The 18,861-nt window shown below is 42.6% G+C and overlaps 1 non-coding gene across 1 annotated transcript; it reads right to left on the minus strand.

Moving 5' to 3' along the window:
- Positions 1–17,727: 17,727 nt before the first annotated feature.
- TRNAS-GGA (transfer RNA serine (anticodon GGA)) lies at positions 17,728–17,799 on the minus strand. Its single transcript has one exon. It is a non-coding gene; the product is annotated as a tRNA-Ser (tRNA).
- Positions 17,800–18,861: the final 1,062 nt, after the last annotated feature.

Here is an 18,861-nt window from a genome sequence, read left to right on the forward strand (position 1 = left end):
GAAATGAAAACAAAAATAAACAAATGGGGCCTACTTAAACTCAAAAGGTTTTGCACAACAAAGGAAACAATAAACAAAACAGACAACCTACAAACTGGGAGAAAATATTTGCAAATGATGTGGCCAATAAGGGATTAGTTTCCAAAATTTGCAAACAGCTCATGATGGTTAACAGCATCAAAACAAACAACCCACTCAAAAAATGAGCAGTAGAGTTACATAGACATTTCTTCAAAGACTTACAGATGGCCAATAGGCACATGAGAATGCTCAACATTGCTAATTGTTAGAGAAATCAAGTCAAAACTACGATCAGATATCACCTCACACCAGCTAGAATTGCTAGCATCAAAAAAAAAAAAAAATCCACAAAGAGTATATGCTGGAGAGGATGTGAAGTGAAGGGAACCCTCCTACACTGTTGGTAGGAATGCAAATTGGTACAGCCACTATGGAGAACAGTGTGGAGGTTCCTTCAAGAACTAAAAATAGAGCTACCATATGACCCTGTATTCCCTCTCTTGGGCATTTATCTGGAGAAGAACATGCTCAGAAATGATACATGCACCCCAGTGTTCATTGCAGCATTGTTTACAATAGCCAAGACATGGAAGCAACCTAAATGTCCAACAGAGGAATGGATAACGATGTGGTACATTTATACTATGTACTATTACTCAACCATTATAAAGAATGAAATAATGTCATTTGCAGCAACATGGATGGACCTAGAATGTCATACTGAGTGAAGTAAGTCAGACAGAGAAGGAGAAATATCATATGACATTCTTTATATGTGGAATCTAAAGGGAAATGATACAAATGAACTTACTTGCAAAACAGAAAGAGAGTCACAGACTTAGAGAATAAATTTATGGTTGCTGGGGGAAGGGATAGTTAGGGAGTTTGGGACAGACATGTACACACTGCTATATTTTAAATGGATAACCAGTAAGACCTATTGTATAACACATAGAACTCTGCTCAATGTTATGTGGCAGGCTAGAGGGCAGTAAGGTTTTGGGGAGAATGGATCCATTCTCCCCAGTATATGGATGGCTGAGTCTCTTCACAGTTCACCTGAAATTATCATAGCATTGTTAATTGACTATACCCTAACACAAAACAAAAAGTTCAAGATTTGTTTAAATTTTTAAAATTAAAAAACAAAACACTTGATTTTCACTTATTAACTGTAAACAATGCTCTGTTTCAATATGCAACTATATTCCAAAACTTTTCAAATAAATTTTTTTGTTTAAAAATTGTATATCTATTTTTTTCCTTCACAATTCTCTCAATAATCCTCACAGGCATGCAATTGTTAAGTGAAGAAAGAACTGATATTTAAATACAATTGTTACCAAATTTGCATTGAAGTCTACACAGCACATGAATATAATTCATTTTCATACTTACCTTCAGGTAATTTAGCTCAAGATAATATAATCACTTTGCTAAATTCCTTTGTTGAATGTTGAAGATAGTCAAGAATGTTTGTGGTGCTAAAAAAAAATTTGAATTTACAGATATTATGGTTAATTTTATTCTGTTAAATCTTCTGTAAACTATTGAATAAATAAATGGTGTAGGCAAAGAATTCTTTCAAAATATAAAAAATGTATTAAATATTCACCTCATTATTTTTAAAATATACAAGATGATCTCAAATTTTTAAAATTTAATTCATACCCATTAAAATAAAAATTCTTAGTTATCTAAAAACAGAATGGAACTTCCTGAACCTGGAAAAAGGTATTTATCAAAATCCTCTTTTAAAAACAATACTTAAGGAGAAACATTACATTTTTACCCTTAAAAATCTAGAATAAGACAGAAAAATCCAGTCACTGCTTCTATTCACCTTGTACAGGAAGTCCTGGTCAACATCCTTCTAAAAGTTCAAGAAAACTAACTTCACATTCAAATAAGCAATAGAAAATCTGTTTTTGATGTTCAGTTGCTCAGTCGTGTCCGTCTCTGTGACCTCATGGGCTGCAGCACACCAGGCTTCCCTATTCTTCGCCATCTCCCAGACCTTGCTCAAACTCCAGTCCATTGAGTTAGTGATACCATCCAACAATCTCATCCTCTGTTGTCCCTTTCTTCTGCCTTCAATCTTTCCCAGCATCAGGGTCTTTTCCAGTGAGTCAGCTCTTCACATCAGGTGGCCAAAGTAATGGAGCTTCAGTTTCAGCATCAGTCCTTTCAGTGAATATTCAGGGTTGATTTCCTTAGTTATCAAGGCCTAATCACAAACCATGTTATTACTTTAAAAGACACTGAGGAATCTAGGAAGTTGGGTCAGAGAGGAGCAATCTAGTGCCTTTCATAAAGTTCTACTTCTACTACCATACTATAAAAAGAAAATAGAGAATATAGGGTACAATTTAGTAATCTAACAGTCCACCATTTTGGCCATGGAAACTCTTCTGCTCATATATAGAAAAACCTTTGCCTCTCCTCAAGGAAGATGACCCCAAAGTGCTGTCCAATGAATGATTCGATTCTAGCTCAATGTCCAGGTCTAGGGAAGGTGTGCTACTTTCCCCATCAGATCTGGAAGAAGTTATCTCCATTCAGTGACCTATAAAATAAAAGACAAATTATCTGGCCTTACCACTCATGGCAATGTGTGAAATGCTGGAGTAGAAACAGGATAATTGCAAAGAATACTCTCATTTGAAAAATGGGAGAATGGGAAACTTGCCCAGCAGCCAGTGGTCTAAGCTGTGATCAAACAACAATTGGTGGGCAGGAATATCTCTGCCCTGAGTTCCCAGGTTGACTCACTTGCTTCTGTACTTTTCTTCTTTGGCCTTAGAATTGTCACTTGGAGCTTAAGTATTTTCCATTTTAAAATGAGCTTTGGGACTTCCCTGGTGGTCTAATGGTTAGGACTCCATGCTTTCAAGGCAGGGGTTATTCATAGGTTAAGGGCTCATTCCCACAACATGACCCCCTCCCACTTCAGACACTAACTGCTATAAGTCCAGGTTGTCACCTATGCTTCTGACTGACTGGCTATAGGTCAAAGTTTCCCACAACTCCTTCCTTGGGTTTGATCAAGTTCTGGCTCACAGAATGCACAGAAATATTTTATTTACTATATTACTTGTTTGTTATAATAAGATATAATTTCAGAACAGTCAGACAGAAGGATGCATACTGCAAGGTATGGGGAAAGGGTGAGGAGCTTCTGTGCTCTATCCAGGCACATCACTCTCATCTTATATGCATGATTGAACAACTCATTAGCTATTAGTGATTAAATTCAGTCTCTAGCCCCTCTCCCCTCTCTGGATGTCAGAGGGGATGGGATTGAAAGTTGGTTGCCCTGGCAACCAGCTCCTCCATCCTTAGAGGCTTTCCAAAAGTCACCCCTTAACGTAAACTCAGGTGAGGTTGAAGGGGGCTTGTTTTTAATATCAAGACACCTTTATTGTTCTTATCACTTAGGAAATCCCAAGGGTTTTCAGAGTTTTATAACAGAAGTCAGGGGGAAAGACCAAATATATACTTTCCATGATAAATCACAATGTCACAAATGTAAAAGAAACAGCTGCATTCTGATCTTTGCTGCTGGACAGATGCCTACTGTACAGCCAAGAACGTTTTCCATAAATGCTTGAGAAAGCCTTGGGGTCCCAGTATTAACACTTGCTTAGAATGTCTTTTCAAAGCCACCTCCTTTAAAAAACCACGTATCTGGGATGGTTTACCTCCAGGTTCCTTATGTTGGGATCACCCCCTTATGCCAGGTAGCCTTTGGGGAAGGTTCTAAGTAATCTTGCCTCTTGTATGTGGTACAAAAAGACTAGTTCCTTTGATCCACCACCTCACAGGCTGCAGTACTTCCCAAACATAGTCAGTTTGAGACACAGTCTTTCACAAATCAAGTTTCTTTGGTGAATCAGATACCAGTCTGCTGTGTCCTGCAAGCTTCATGGGCACATATTAAGCTTTCTGAGTGGTGCCTCTCATTTGACTCTAGATAAAGGCGGTATACTGTCACCCTGTGCCGGGGTCCAGCCCCAGTGGATCCAGGGTGATTCAAAGGTGGGGACAGAGTTGGTGTCCTTGGAAATAACTTATTTAATTACAGATAGAGAGGGATTAGAAAATTAGCAGAGAAAAAGAGGCTGAATAACTTGGTTTACATGGAATACCAATCACCACCTATGTCGGCCACAGGCATCTTCCTGTTCTCCCGAAGGAGAGGAGGCACTGAGGCCCCCCCTGGCCCGATCTTAGAAGCCCAGGCAAAATTAGCAGGATTGGTGGGTACCCATGCACCAGATGGGAATTCAGCCAGAAAAAAAGAGAGCAAGAAAGAAGCAACATGGGGGTATCAGTCTTTCCGGAAACTGATCCGATTTCTTTATTTTGGGGTTTGCTTATATACCTTTTGTTACACATAGGGATGAATACAGAGTCACGCGGGGGTCAGCAGTCCTGACCTTTATCAAAATCAGGTGCTTCACATAAATGTATAAAAAAAGTCTTAGGAGTTTTACATCATCTTCTGGCCATGAGACCTGCTGACATTTTATGACCCTTTCTTTCTGATAACCAAAAAACTTATTTTTCCCAAGGGTGTTTTTTCTTAAACCAGGCACCACCCTCCAAATAAAATTGCATTCCTATAGGGTGAGGGTGTAGCGAGTTACAATCAAGAAAGGAATTTATTTAACCCAAGGTTAACATGATTAATCTTAAAGGTTAATACTTATTTCTCCTATATGCTTAAAGGTTAATACTTATTTCTCCTATATGTTAGTTATATTCATTATAAGTGCAGGGAATATGGAGATTTAGCAGTAAACATCAGCCCAACAAATGAAAATCCTTTCACCAATGTTCCCCTTAATATCTATTTAGTCTTAAGATAGTGATAAAGTTACATTTTTACATAGCAAGGACACAGTGATTTATAACAAAGTACAGTGATCTATTACAAAAGAGAAAATTCATTAACTCAAAAAGTCTAGTATTGCTAACCTTAAACACTACTATATTTCCTTTTCTATATTCCAAATACATTGATTAATATATTCCCAGATGCCTAAGGATATGGAGGCCTGGCGGCAACCATTGACTCAACAATGAGAAAAGCCCTATGCTAATTAAGACTCTCAAAATACTCCAAAACTCTCTGTGCTGTTTATGGTTGAGAGGTAGTAAACAATCATGTGCATAGTGGCAGGAGTATGGATAATCCTGTCACACAAGCTAGTCTGTCAGCAGAGAGGTTTGACCTGAGACATCCTTGTCACACCCAGGGCAGGGAATTAGCAGTAATTATTGGCACAACAAATGAAAACCCCTTCACCAATATATTTCCTAACCAACCCACTATACTGTCAATTTCCCAAAAGAATTTGCCTTTAGTAAATCTAAAACATCTAGTGCTTCTCAGGTTGGGAGGCTGTAAACAATCACATGTGGCTGGACGAACCTATACAGGCGGGCTAGATAACCTTCAGAGGAGTCCGTAAGCTGAAACACTCTTGTCATGCCCAGGAATTTTTATTGACTTGGAGCTGCAAGTTAACTCCTTCTCCGAGAGAAATGGTGATGGGGGAGAGCCCCCCGTAAAGTCAGAGGTATAGGTGAGAGCATAAAACAGTAAAGTAGATAGACTCTGGTTTTGGGGGTAGATGCTCGGGAACAGGGGGTTTCCTGAGGCTTGATCACGCCTTTGCATATGCCAAGCCTCCTTCCTCATGACCTTTGCCATGGGCAGAGTTCCTCACGCTGGCCCCCAGCAACCCTGCTGAATTAACTTTTATGCAGATTATATCATGAGGAATGCTGGGCTGAAAGAAGCACAAGCTGGAATCAAGATTGCTGGGAGAAATATCAATAACCTCAGATATGTAGATGACACCACCCTTATGGCAGAAAGTGAAGAGGAACTCAAAAGCCTCTTGATGAAAGTGAAAGAGGAGAGTGAAAAGGTTGGCTTAAAGCTCAACATTCAGAAAATGAAGATCATGGCATCTGGTCCCACACTTCATAGCAAATGGGAGTCAGAAAGAGTGGACACAGTGTCAGACTTTATTTTTCTGGGCTCCAAAATCACTGCAGATGGCGACTACAGCCATGAAATTAAAAGACACTTACTCCTTGGAAGAAAAGTTATGACCAACCTAGATAGCATATTCAAAAGCAGAGACATTACTTTGCCAACAAAGGTCCATCTAGTCTAAGCTATGGTTTTTCCAGTGGTCATGTATGGATGTGAGAGTTGGACTGTGAAGAAAGCTGAGCACCAAAGAATTGATGCTTTTGAACTGTGGTGTTGGAGAAGACTCTTGAGAGTCCCTTGGACTGTGAGGAGATCCAACCAGTCCATTCTGAAGGAGATCAGTCCTGGGTGTTCTTTGGAAAGAATGATGCTAAAGCTGAAACTCCAGTACTTTGTCCACCTCATGCGAAGAGTTGACTCATTGGAAAAGACTCTGATGCTGGGAGGGATTGAGGGCAGGAGGAGAAGGGGACGACAGAGGATGAGATGGTTGGATGGCATCATCGACTCAACGGACGTGAATTTGAGTGAACTCCGGGAGTTGGTGATGGACAGGGAGGCCTGGCATGCTGCAGTTCATGAGGTCGCAGAGTCAGACGCAACTGAGCAACTGAACTGAACTGAAAGGAGAGCACCCCCTATCTCACCCCAATGGAGAAAGACCCATAGCACTCTTCCTCTGCCTTGCCAACATCTTTTATGGGCCAGAGAGGGGAGGGTCATCTAAGGTTCATAAAGCTGGCTTTAGAGATACTCTTTCCACATCTTGCATAGATAGCCTAACAGGATGGGTGGTTGGGATGGTGCCACTTATTCTCTTAGGACTGCTGCTGAAATCAAGACACAAAGAGTCCGTTTCCAAATACATGGGATTTTTAAACTATCTTTGATATTAATTTCTCATTTAAATGCTTTCTTCTCTGCAATCATTCTCTAAGTTTTTTCAATCTTCAAATTTTATTGACACCTTCAATGGCTAAATCAAAGATGTGTCTTAGTAAATATTGCATTGCACTTGAAAACACATGGATTATTTTCAAGTATCTTTTGATATCGATCTCTAACATAATTCTACAGTGATAAGAGAATAGACTCTGTATGATTTCAACACCTTTAGACCATCAAAGTTTTGTACCTCGTCTTGTGTTCCTGTATATGTTCCAGTGTATCCTAGTTTATTGTCTATGATAATTTGAATATAATTTGTAGCCTACCATTGCATTAAAATTTGAATAAATCTTAATCATATTGAATTGATTCATAGTGATTTTCAGGCCTACTATATACTTATACTTCTCTGTATATTCATTATATTAATTTTTGAGAGTGTGATATTGAAACTCCAACCAAAATCTTAATTTATCTACCTTAAGAAATAATTGCAGTATATAGTGGGACTATATGTCACCTTCTTCTGTATTTTCCCATCTCCAGTAAATGTGTTATCATATCTTCATGATTTAAAAACAAAAAGACACAAAAGAGCCCAATCTTGCCATCTGCATTAACATCCTGCCATATTCAAGAGTGACAAACAACCAGCAGAAGCCTCCAAACCTCAGGGATATTTTTCGACTGGAGCATAAGGCTAAATTAAGCACTTCCTCTGTGGGAAGGAATGTTTCAGGTTGTTTTTTTTTTTTTTTTGGAGTGGGGGAGGAGGAGCTGGTGACTTAATTCCAACTTTTTCATGAATGAATAAATAAATAAATAAAAAGCATTCACCAGGAACATCCTCACAGCTCGGAAATTCCACAGTAAACTTAGCTCCCAACACCGTTTCCTGCTACAGATGAAACATGGGTTCCGTCCCAGATATTCTTGGTCGAGCCTTGGCTGACTTCCCTGGGTGATGTGTTTATTTGGTAATTACCACCATCCTCTTCCATTCCTAGGTCCCATCATAGCTTTGGACCTCACTAGCTGGATACTGAGGAACAATGGAGAATAGGAGGCCCCATTTTCAAAGAACCTTCCCTTCCTGCATCCACCTATCCACAACTTCCAACTCCTTCTTTTTGCTCACAAAGCTGAGCCTCATTGGTATCTTGCTGCCCTGGATTCTATTATCACCTAAGTCCTTAGAATCTTGCTTCTGCCCTTATCACTCTATCGATATTGTCCTTCAATGATATCATCTTCACATCCTCATCTGACTTAAACTCTTGGGATCATCTGGCTCACTAACCATTTCATCCTTCTTTGGTAGTGTTCTTGGTTTCTTTGCCACCAAGAACCAGGTCCTGGCCTCCCTCTCACATCTCGAGCGACACCTTCTCAGTCTTCTTCTTGTGATTAACTCTCAAATGTGGCAGTTCCTCCAGGTTTGGGGCTCAGCTCACTTCCTTCAGGCCACACATTTCTTACGGATCATTTGTCATATATACTGTGAAGCCTCACAAGTCTGTATCTTGGGTCTAGATGAGTCTCCTTACCTTTCACATAAACTCCCAACTATCAGAAGTTTCCAGTTGGATGAACCTCAAGCAATGCAAACAAAGCTCAGAAAAGGAAGCTCATTTCCCCCACTCAACCTTAAAATCTTATTTTTTATTTCAAATTACCTGATTTATCAAAGACCCCCGTGTCAATCCAGTGCCAGAAATTTGGTTGCTTTATATAGTTTTGACTTATCTCCCTGCTTATGCTCTCATATCTACTCAATAACCAAACTCTGTTGATTGTAACTCCTTAATAAACCTAATATCCATCTACTCAAGTTATACTGTGATTATCTTCTGGATGTCTGCCATAGCTCCCAAATTGTTCCTATTCTTTTCCATTCCATTCTCCATTCAGTAGTTCATTAATTCAAACAATATTTTTAGGGCAGAGAAATGTATGTGGACAGAGAAATTTTCCAAACATGAAAATCTAACTGAGGTACCTTGCACCAATAGTAATTTGCCCCTGGTTCCACATCCTCCCAGGTCTCAAGTCAGAAACAATCTGCCTCTCTGAAATACCTTCTCAGACCTCCCCCATCCTTAAGAAGGCATGCTTCTTTTCTACCTCTAATAACACCAAGTCCTGGGGCTTTCCACAGCCTGTCCACCTCCACCAACACTGCATAATTACCTGTTTCATGCCCCCCAACACCTAGACTACAGGCTCCCTGAGAGCAGGACTGAGTCTTGGTCTGAATCTTTCTTCTCAAAAAATGTCAAGGAAGTGGGGTTTGCAGTAGACCTTGAATCTACAGTTAGTCTGGGCAAGTGAAGCCATGTAGGGAAACATGCCATGGAGGGAAGTGGCCCAGGAGAGAGGGCTGACAGTGATTAAGCTGGATTGTAGAACATTCCACAAGAAACTGAACTGGATTCTCAGGAATCATTACTCTTAGGAGATGTATTCAAAAATATTTAGAAGTGAATTATCTGAAATTTACTTACAAATTGTTTTAAAATGTTTTCCTTGTTTTCAGAATGTTTCAGGAAAAAAAAAGTATATGTCTTAATATATGTAAATAAATCAAATATGAAAAAATATTTCCAATTTTGAAGTTAGTGGTGGGGTATATTGAAAATTTATACACGTGTTTGTCATACTGTTCTTTCCATTTTTTTCTGTATGCCAAGAAATTTTCATAATACCAAGTTGAGGAAATAAAGGCTTTTTTATGATGCGGGTGGAGAGGAAGCTGACACTCAAGGAACAGGTGTGGGAGTGTTTACAATTATTCTATGATTTCATTTTAAATTATTATACACATAATTCATGTCAATCATAGAAAGTTTCAAAAGTGCAAACACAAACATAAATAGAAATCACCCATAATCACAGCTCCCAAGGGGGAAAATGTAAACACCACAAATAGCAAACAACAGGAATCAGAACCCCAGATCCCTGAAGTGCCAAAGCCAGGAGATAGCTAGAACTTAGACAGGTCATCCCACTCTCCGGTCCAGGACCACCTTCTGCTGGTCCCAATGGGCTCCAAGACGGTAGCAGATGAGAGCTGTATCAGGTATGAGGCCTGAGGCAGAAACTGGGGCTGGGGGAGAGATGGACACCTTCTCAGGGACTCATAGGGCCTCTGGCCCTGGTTACTGTTTCTCAGCACTGGAATTCAAGTCCAAGTCTAACAAGTGCAAACACACTTCTACATACACAATATGCAAAACATCCCTACACACACATACACGTATTCAAACACACACACACACACACACACACACACACACGCTTGCCATCTGCTCTGAAACTTCCATAAACTAATTGGGGGAATTAATTCATGTCTTGCCTTTTTTTCTATAGAGGTAAAAAAGTAAACATTTTCCCTATCTCTACCCAGGAAAGAGAGTTTGGGAAGAAAAATCACTGACAGCATTTTGTATTTACTGGGGTCTACATGTCCCTGTGATGTCTGGACCAAAGGTAGTTAAGTTGATTCTTTAAGACCAAGAGGCAAATGGGGCCATCACAGTTGTGGCCACCAGGGCCTACGATTCAGGTCCCTCACCAGCTCCCCAGACTACAGAAGATCCTCCTGGTTGACTGCAAACCTGCATTCAAAGAAAGACAGCAAGCAGAGCTGCCTTGGCAGTGAGGGCTTTGGAGATCAGTTTATTTTTCTTTTTCCAAAGCAAGCCAAGTGACATTTTCTTTTTACATCATGGTCTTGTGTGTTAATTCATACACATTGTACCAACAAGATATTGTACCCAATCCCTTTGGCATTTGGGATAAACAGCAACTTGGGAACAATTAAAGTCTAGCCTTGACCTAATTCACAGATGGGCTCCAAAGAGTAATTCACAGCAGAGTATCCCAACTTGAGGTAAGAGAGCAGCCTGTCCATCAGTCACTGGCTGTGAGTATACCATACCCAGTATGGTGGGTGAGTACATAGTTTCTCAGGCATTTCTGGGCATAAAGATTTAGCACATGGCAATGCTCAAGAGAAGGGCCAGCTGAAAGCCTTAGCAGCCAACCTCATTCACAGGAGATGAGGAATCTAAGCATGTATCACGCCATACCCTCTGCATCTTTTGTGTGAGCAATAGCTCCAAGTGGGTTCTAGAACAGATTCAAGTAGGTCTCACACTTGGGAGGAGCATCCTCTGGAAGGATGCTCTTCAAATATATGGTTCTGGGCTGCACTTCAAGTACTTGATTCTATAGGTCTGGGATGAGGTGTAAGAACTTGTATTCCTAAGTTCCCAGGTGTTGCTCTAGCTGCTGGTGTGGAGTCCAAACTTGGAGAACCACTGCCCTGGCATGTGAGATGGGTAATTCTCAATGACTAAAGGCTGAGTTGTGATAGCAGATGGGCTTTCCTGATAGAGCCATCCCAAACATTCTATGCTTAGCTCTCCTGGACACAGTGATTTAGGACAGGATTTGGAGAAAGAGTACAGACGGGGAGATCAGAAGCAGAGAACATGAGCTCAGCTGACACAACATGAGGCTCTCATCCTGGCTAGGAGCCCAAGCTTTCTCAATGAAGAATAAGGGCAGGAGGGCCCTGGCTCCTCTCCCAGATGGAACAAGGCCTTATGCTCTGAAAGCCAAGTTTGAGTCAACCACTCCTGGCCTCTACACCCCACCAGCAGCTCCCAGGAAATGATACACTCAAGCCCATGCACTGGTAAGGCAGAGAAGGAAGATCTCACCCTTGATTACCTGTGAGAAGCCCAAGGCCCTGAGAACAGAAGGAATATGTCCATTGACCAAGCCCATTAAAAGCAGACCCAGGATTAAGCCCAAACTTCCCAAGGGACTCCCACAAGCATGAAGAGGCTTTTTCTTATGTGTGTTGCTTTGCCCTGATCCCTCTCATGCTCAAAAGCAGGCCAGTGGAGGAGCAAAGTCACAGTGGCTCTAATCCCATCCAGGGTTCTTTCCTTGGCAAAGTCTGGGAAAACTTTCCCTACATTCTCACACAGAACACTTCAGACACCAGGGAATTCCCTTGTGGCCCAGTGGTTAGGACTCGGTGCTTTCACTGCAGTGGCTCAGGTTCAATCCTTGGTTGGGGAACTAAAATCCTACCCACCACTCTTGCCAAAAAAAAAATACTTCAGACATCAGACGTATGGGGGTTTTTTTCCCACAACAAATCAATTCATTTCTCTGGTTGCCCTACAATTTAATTCTGCCATTATCTACCTAGAGATAGCATCAGACCCCACAGATTAAGACTGCCCCCTACTTCAGAATGTAAGTTGGTACATCCACTAAGGAAAATGGTATGGAGGCTCCTCAAAAAATTAAAAATGGAACTACCATGGGATCCTGCAATCTCACATCTGGATTATATATCCAAAAGAAATGAAAATTGGGTCTCAGCACACCTTTACTCTTTTCAGCATTACTTATAACAGGAGAGATGTGGAACTAATCTTAATTGCCTGTCAATGAATTAACAGATAAAAAACATATGGTTCATATACATATAATGGAATATTATTCAATCATGGGAAAGAAGGAAATCATTCTTATTGCCATTTGGCAATATATGGATATTTTTCAATAGTAAATACTATAGGACTACATAATATGCAGTTGATTGACTCCAAGGATGCAAAGAAACCTCAGAACAACTATATACTTAAATTAACTCCCTTGTTGTTCAAGGGTATATATTTCTTATCACACACAAGAGAATGACTACTCTGTATAAACTAGCTTTAAGCAAAAAGAGAGTGCATTCGTTCATATAACTGAAAGTTTCCAGAATAGCTAGCTTCAGGAATGGCTTAATCAGGGCCCAAACAACGACTGTCTCCCAGCCCTGCCCTCCTCCGGGTTGGCTCCCATCTTGGATTTAAAAGGGTGGCCACAGCTTCAGATTTACTGCCTCTTAGCAGATGTAACAACCAAGAAACTCTTTCTGGTTACTCAGGTTCCAGAGTCAGCTTCTGTCAGGCCTGATTGACTAATTGGCTTAGGTCTAGGTCCAAGGTAAGCTAGTGTGCTGAGAGAGAGTAAAGAGAGGTGCCCCAAGGGAAAATATCCTACAAGAAAAGGGAGAATTGGAAGTGGAACAGCAAAACCAGAAGATAGGCATCTCAGAGAATTCTGCCTACTTTTCTTCTTGCCTCATTGTCTGGTTATCTGATGGCCTTGTTTAATTCTCTGCTTGTCAGTGGTTGCGTACTCAAAGGAGACCTGTCTGGGAGTGGGGTGCTCTGGTTACAGGGATCGTCTTGCCTCTATTGGACCCTGAAGCTGAAGAAGGAAGACATAACTTCTGGGGCCCTGGTTCCCAATTTGTTACAGATGGAAGGTATGGTGGACTTGTTTGGGGCAACATGAAGAGAGTCCCCACTTCTCCTTGGGTTCTCACTAAGGAACTAAGCTCCTGGGTACTCACCCTTTGATTTGGCTGTTTTTAGGGACTGAGGACTACAAAGATAGACTGGGGATACAACAGAGAACAGAGATCCTTGTACTGTTACCAGACTGAACTTGGGTCCACTCACCTGCCACACAACAAACCCAATTTACTGACACCAGGGTTGTGGTTAGGAAAGTGTGGCATTTTTTGAATGTGCCAAGCAAGGAGTCCATACAGGCAGCTTAAGTTCCAAAGACCCAAAGTTCCCAAAGGCTGCAGGGTACATGACTTTCTTCTGATTGGTTGGTGGTGAGATAAAAAGGTAGTGTTCCAAGAATCTCAATCATCAACCTTCTGGTTCCAACCAGTCTGGGATCTTAGCATTTAGTATGTAGTTACCTCCTCCTCCCTAGAGGGTAGGGGCAGGGAAGAGGCCTTAGTTTCTGCAGAGTAACTCAAACCAAGTATCAAATTGTTCTGTATATCCCTTGAGGAATAACTAGGACTCTGCTTTGTCTATCCCTTGAGGAGGAGCTAGGAGGCTGCTTTGTTGCTGCTATTGTTTTTTGACTGCTTTTCCTTTGTTTCTGCATTCTCTCCCTCCCCTAATTAGTAACTGTTTCAATCTGCACTTCAGAACTCACAGGTCTAGGAAGCTGAAGTTTTTTTTTCCTACAAACAAGAAACAGGGAACGGCTTTTGTACCTGGGAGGGCCCCACAGGGTCCTTCTTGGTTTTAATCCACCCTTTTCCTTCATGCTTCTCAATATTGAGGGGAACAGGTGTAGGACAAGAAAGGGAATAAGGTTTTGGATAGAGAGGTCAACCATAAACTTGGCAGAGGAACTCAGTTTTAGGGGCACTCAGTTTTAGTACCAGTCAGAGTCACAGAAGGAATTAGATGCAAATTCAAATTAGAATAATTCTGGGATAGTTTAATAGATGGACTGTTTACAAAAGTTTAGGCAACATAAGGGAAAATCTCAAGGGAAAGAACAGTAGTGACAGCTGGAGTCTAAGGCCACCCCAGGCCTGACAGGCCGAAGGAAGGGAGTTGTTAGGTAGGAGGATTAAAACCTGGAGCCAGAGAGGGCTGCCTGAGAGATGGCTGCCTGACAAGAAGCAATGAGGGACATAGCCAGGGTCCTGTGGCTGTGTTCCAGGAGGTTCCACGAGGTCAGAGGTTCCAGGAGGGAGCTGGGGGAATTAAAGTTTCACCTTTCTTATTCCTCCCTTCTCTAGTTTCCTGCTACTGCTCCTATTGATCACACCCAACCAGAAGCAAGAATAAAAGCAGCCCACTAAAGTAATCACACAGCTCAGTCCCCTAGGCCAGGAGAAGCTAGAGGAGTGGGCTTGGAGAGAGCCTAAAAGAGCCCTGTGTAAAGAGAGTTTGTCTGGGGGTACTCTCCAGGGGCTGAAAAGATCTAAACCCAGAGGTCTAGTGGCTGTCCAGGGAAGAGGAAAAAGCCCTCAAGGGATCAGAGCCACATCCCAGAGCAGACAAGACAAACACAAAGTAGAAACAGATGAGTAAGGACTCATCTAGGGATCAGCCAGGCCAGAGGCATAAAAGGTCGTATATGGTACCAGGACTCCAAGAGCCTAGGAGGCAGCCCAGAGAAAGGCTAGCTGGGCAGAGAACACTTGCTTCAAGTATCTCTGAGACAACAGGCTGTCTCCTGAGTTGGGAAAGGGACACATTTTGATTTTATGTCCTTGCATTTTCTCTGAGTAGCTCCAGGGCTCCTCCTTGATGCAAGCAAAGTTGCTAACAAGATCCATCACACTAAGAAGTAAGGAATGCAGTCAGAAGTAGCTTTGTGAGTATGCAATCTGTACAGTCTCACAGAGGCTCACACTTGGCTTAATGCTCCACTGTCTTGAAATTCTTCATAATTTTTTAATAAGAAACCATGCATTTGCATTTTGCACAGAGTTCCACAAATCATATAGCTGGTTGAGCGCATTTTGCTAACTTTTTCAGAGTACCTGGAAGAGGACAATGCTTAACCCCAGAGCTTCATACAGAGTCAGACCATAGGACAGCCCAGTAGAGGAGATATTTAGGTTGGGGGTGGAGGAGGATGATTTTGGAGGGCCCTGTAGGCCATGTAGATGCTTGTCTATTGTATCCAGGGTAGCTCCACCAAGACCATGAAGACCAAGGACAAAGCAACCCCCAAAGGAAGCAGCCACAGAAAAGAGTGGCATCCTGATATCAGAGACTGTTGGACAAGGTCATGTGCCCTTGGCCTTGCAGGCTGTGAGGTGAGGGGCTGCATCACCCCCAAATATTCAGCCTGAGATGGTCTATGTTCTGTGAGTATACACAGCACCAACTGCCTTGCCATGGGTGCCAGGGTTATCTGGCAGCCCCCAGAGCCTGGGGTCCTCTTACATCCAAATGACACAATGCCTTAGGTGTCTTTTGTAAAGGGATGGACAGAAGCCAATCTGGGTGACTCAAGGGCAGGAGGTCAGGAATGGTAGAGCAGAGAGCCACAAGCAAGCCAGGTCTCCCATCCCTCATTCACTGCCTGATATGCTTACATGGCCACTCCTATAGGCTGGGGAGTACAGAGATGGACAAGTGCAAGGGCTAGGTCTCCACAACAGCAAGGGTCTATGCAGGCACTAACCAGGCCCTCCTAGCAGTGCCAAGAGGTAGGCGTTAGTATTATTTCCATGATATGGAGTTTTATGGTCCTGGCACCACAGTGCAGGCCAGCCAGAGAAAGCCCCACGCAAAGAGATACAAATGCTGGCAGGTGGCAGTCATGACATTGGAGAGATGAGTGGGGCTCAGATAGCATCCAGTGCACCTAGCATGAAGCCCATGGATGTAGACAGTATCTTGTGCCTGGCAGTGCACAAGGGGAAGCGGAGATGCTGCATACTGAGCCTTGCTTGTGAGACTCTAGACCAGAATTCCTTTATAACTGTGTGCTGTGCTTAGTCGCTCAGGCATGTCCGATTCTTTGCGACCCCATGGACTGTAGCCCACCAGGCTCCTCTGTCCATAGAGATTCTCCGGGCAAGAATACTGGAGTGGATTGCCATGCCCTCCTCCAAGGGATCTTCCCAACCCAGGAATCAAACACTGATCTCCCACACTGCAGGCAGATTCTTTGCCATCTGAGCCATCAGGGAAGAATTCTTTTATAACCAGGCTCTCTCTAATAATAGCCCTATGAGAAAAGGCTTATTAATTGCCCCCATTTCACCAATGAAGGAACTGAGGCTCAGAATGATATGACTTGCCCAAGCCATACACCCAGGTTGGTCTGACTCCAGGGCAGATACAAAAAGATAGGGATGAGCAAGATGAAGGAGACAGGAGATTCTACTGGGAAGTTAAAAAGTCTTTCTTTAGTGCCAGAGGGAGCCCCTGAAGAATTCTGAACCAGTAACACAATCAGGTTTGAGGTTTCTAGAGGTCCTATTTCTCTGGCCTTGCAGGGAGAACTGAGGGAAACTTGGGGCAAGATCAGAGGCAAGAGGGGCAGGTGGAAACTTCGGCAATAAAAGTGAAAGTTATTTTACAGTCGCTAAATCATGTCCAATGGACACCAGCACCCCAGGCTTCCCTGGCCTTCACTATTTCCTGGAGTTTGCTCAAACTCATGTCCATTGAGTCAGTGATGTCATCCAACCATCTCATCTTCTCTTGCCCTCAATCTTTCAAAAGTGGGTTGCTTTTAATGAGCCTGTGCTTGCCTCATAGTCCTGTGCTGCCCCCAAGTGGTATTTCAGCAGATCTGATTTCTTCAAATAAGAGACTTTTGTTCCATCGTTCTTACACTGGAGGGTTCTCATCTGGAGAGTTTATTAAAACACAGAGATTCTGAATCAGTAGGTCTGGGATTGGTCCAAGAATCTGCCTTTCTAGCAAGTTCTCATTCTCTGATGATCTGGAGTCCACACTTTGAGAACCACAGGCTTGGTTGCCCTATTGTGGAGAAGGGGGTTAAAGAGGATTTTGACCCTTGACAGCTACAATCTCAGAGACACCCAAAGCAAGTGGTGAATGCTTCTAAAGGTACACTGGGGCTTTGAGAACTTTTAGGACTCAAAGGAGCCACTTCCAGAGAGGCAGGAGCTTTGAGACGTCTGTGAAATGGCTGCCTCGTTTTCATGTCATTCCATATGTCATCTATAGCAGTGGAAAACATTTTTCATCACTGTTCTGAGCATTTTACATGCTCTAATTCAATAAATTCTCACAAGTCTGTGAAGTAAATTCTGTTATTATCTTCCTGTATAGTTTGAGTTGTGAGCGAGTGAGTGAAGTCACTCAGTCGTGTCCGACTCTTTGCGACCCCATGGACTGTAGCCTACCAGGCTTCTCTGTCCATAGGATTCTTCAGGGAAGAGTACTGGAGTGGGTTGCCATTTCCTTCTCCAGGGGATCTTCCCAACCCAGGGATCGAACCCGGGCCTCCAGCATTCCAGGCAGACGCTTTAACCTCTGAGCCACCAGGGAAGCCCAAGTTGTATCTCCCCAAAATTCACATTTGAAGTCCTAACCTCCAATAACCTCAAACTGCAGCTGGGTTTGGAGACAGGGTCTTTAAAGAGGCAATTAAGTTAAAATGAGGTCATTAATGTGGACCTTAATCCAATATGACTGGTGTCCTTATAAAAATTAATTTGGACAGACACCTCAGGAGGGAGGACCATACGAAGAGAATGGAGAAGATGGCCATCTACAGGCCAGGGAAGGAGGCCTCAGAAGAAACGAAGCCTACTAACACCTTGAACTCGGACTTCTAGCCTTCAGAACTGTGAGAAAATAAACTGAAGTTGCTTAAGCCACCCAGTTTGTATGGCAGCCTTTGTAAATGAATACATCCCATTTACAAATAAGGAAACAGATGCATACAGAGGTTAAATAATGTGTCCAGTTGCTCCTTGAACCCAAGTAATCTGGCTCTAAGCTATGCCTTTTTTTTTTTTGAGGCACTATATTCCCAAAAATGAATGTCTTGCCTTCATTCCCTCCCCCGTACTGCTTTCCCTTCCCACAGAGTGGGAGGTTCTTCACCTCTCCTGGGACTATTCAAACGGTTACCTAAAACTCATCTCATCTCACTTCTCCCACTTCCATCCCTTCACCCACTGCAGCAATCGCCTCCTCCACTAGTGATTTTTCTCTGGCCCAAATCTGCCTGTCCCTCCTCTGCCTAAAGCCCTCAATGGCTCCCCATTGCCTTCAGGATGAACCTTTTCAAAGCCGGTGCAGACATCATGACACATCACTCCTCAATATTTCAACATGTGTTGTCAACCCAGGGAGTCAGGATGAACCCCAGCACAGCATAGCAAGCAGGGTGTCTACGTAATGACCAGTTCTACAGGAAGTCTCTCTTCTCTTTCTTTGGCTTATTAACTGGCTCTGCTGCTTGCTTGTTAGCTTGCACTTTGAGCTGTACTGTTCATGCTGCATTTTCTGGGCCCTAATGAGAAGGGAATGGCAACCCACTCCAGTATTCTTGCCTGGAAAGCCCCATGGACAGAGCAGCTTGGCAGGCTACAGTCCAAAGCG

Source organism: Budorcas taxicolor, chromosome 13, assembly GCF_023091745.1.
Source record: "Budorcas taxicolor isolate Tak-1 chromosome 13, Takin1.1, whole genome shotgun sequence".
Taxonomy (NCBI): domain Eukaryota; kingdom Metazoa; phylum Chordata; class Mammalia; order Artiodactyla; family Bovidae; genus Budorcas; species Budorcas taxicolor.